This window comes from Primulina huaijiensis, unplaced genomic scaffold, assembly GCF_012295235.1.
Source record: "Primulina huaijiensis isolate GDHJ02 unplaced genomic scaffold, ASM1229523v2 scaffold206518, whole genome shotgun sequence".
Taxonomy (NCBI): Eukaryota; Viridiplantae; Streptophyta; class Magnoliopsida; order Lamiales; family Gesneriaceae; genus Primulina; species Primulina huaijiensis.
In genome coordinates this window covers 1-1,764 of record NW_027354499.1, presented here as the reverse complement: position 1 = coordinate 1,764, position 1,764 = coordinate 1, and the positions used below count along the sequence as shown (strand labels likewise).

Here is a 1,764-nt window from a genome sequence, read left to right as displayed (position 1 = left end):
CAAGCAGCATGAAACACAATACTCATATGAGTTGCAACACTGTGAAAGAAGATTGCATCCACTGCTTGTTAAGAATAAGAGAGAAATAGATCATTGTAAAAAGCTTCAAGCAAATGATGATTGTGCCAATTGAGAGAACCATAAACATGTTATTTCACTGTTTCAGTTTAATCGTTTCTTCAAAAATAATAAACAAGACGTGCATTTCTATTTGGAAACACTATTTTCAGAAGAAGCTATAAACAGAATCAACCTAGAAATTAAAAAAAAAAAAAAAAAGGTCCTGCCATTTCTATGTAAGGTGTTTATGTTCTTTGTTTTACAAGCTTAATTGTGTTTTTATATCACTTTTTGACAATTTATACCTTTTTAACATAATTATTAGACAATGTTACTTGAACTACAAGAGCAGTATACATGTTATCATCTTTCTTTTCAACAGACAAAAAAAGATTCTCTAGATGCGAATATAAGAATAGATTTGCTTGGTTTAATAATCAATAAATTCGTACCATTAAAAAAATTAATTCTCGTAAAAAGCTCACCCACAGAACTACAATGACCAACCTTTAGCACGCATTGTCATAAAAAAAATGTATAGATTATATGCGACAAAAAATGTATAGATTATATTCCAATCAATAGCTACTATTTGGAATTCAGCATTTCACATTCGCTGGCAATAATTAAGGAGTATAAATTGCCTATTAAAGAACTCAAAGAGCTAACTCACTGACAAGAAAATTGATCTCTTTTTTTCGTGCAGCAGCGAGACAGTGGGTCAACTGATAGTGAATCGCATACAAAGCCTGCAAGAATGAAACCTCGTTGTCACAGGATAGATATCAATCCAAACTTAAAAAATTCGCGACAAGAAAAAGAAATAATCGTCGCAATCTAGATCAGACAAAATACAATACCATTATCGTCTGTGAGAAGATATCTTCCTGGGACAGTAGTTCTACAGTTATGCTTCTCCAGATAGCTCACATCCATCCTTCCAAGAGTAAAAGCATAAACAATGAACCAAGATCATTAACAGCTCGCCATAAAACTCGAATAAAGTTATGCACAATCAAATATACGGACAAATAATCAAAGTTCCACACACAGGCGACTAAAACTAAATTGTAAACCACAAATAACAACCAAATAAGAAAAACCCATGAAACTCTGATCTACCTAATTGCTGATGCTGGGGAAGACAAGTGTAGAATGAGTATGGGGATGATCAAGAGATCGAGATTCAAATGATTTCGAAACGTAAACATGATTTTGGAGGCAGAGATCCAAAGTGAAAATGAATTTTTCGGGAATCATATAATCGCGTGATCGAAATTAAGAACTTGTTGATTACTGCCTTCAAAAAAAAATTTTAATCTTTGGTAAAATTTTCAATTATTTAATAAATCTAGGGACAAAGTAGAAACAGATCGGGCTAACTGACCCGGTTCCAAGTCGGAATTGGATTTCTATTCCATATGGGCTTTACTTCAATTGAAATGAAATTGGGCCGACTTAAAAATGGACTTAATTCAAAACCCAATTTAGACAATATAATATAATATTCTAGACCAAATCAACTCTATAACCAAAGACCTTTTCTTTCTTTGTTTAATTATTATATTATATTTGCCTGCTTCGGCTTGGAGCATGGACTCTGTTTAATTACTCATTTAACTCGATCTTTATAATATTCTAATTAATTACTTCTCATCAAACTTAATTCTTGAATTCCTCCGCACATACTTAGTTTGCTGACTA

General features: G+C 32.3%; 1 long non-coding RNA gene across 2 annotated transcripts; it reads right to left on the bottom strand.

Moving 5' to 3' along the window:
• Positions 1 to 1,387, bottom strand: LOC140966455 (uncharacterized). 2 transcript variants are annotated; one of them, XR_012173363.1, is made up of 4 exons: positions 1,183 to 1,387; positions 921 to 997; positions 738 to 809; positions 1 to 61 (listed from the first exon to the last, which is right to left on the bottom strand). It is a non-coding gene; the product is annotated as an uncharacterized lncRNA (long non-coding RNA). The 2 variants fall into 2 exon arrangements; XR_012173362.1 differs by having other exon boundaries at positions 734 to 809; positions 1,183 to 1,386.
• Between the last annotated feature and the right edge of the window lie 377 nt (positions 1,388 to 1,764).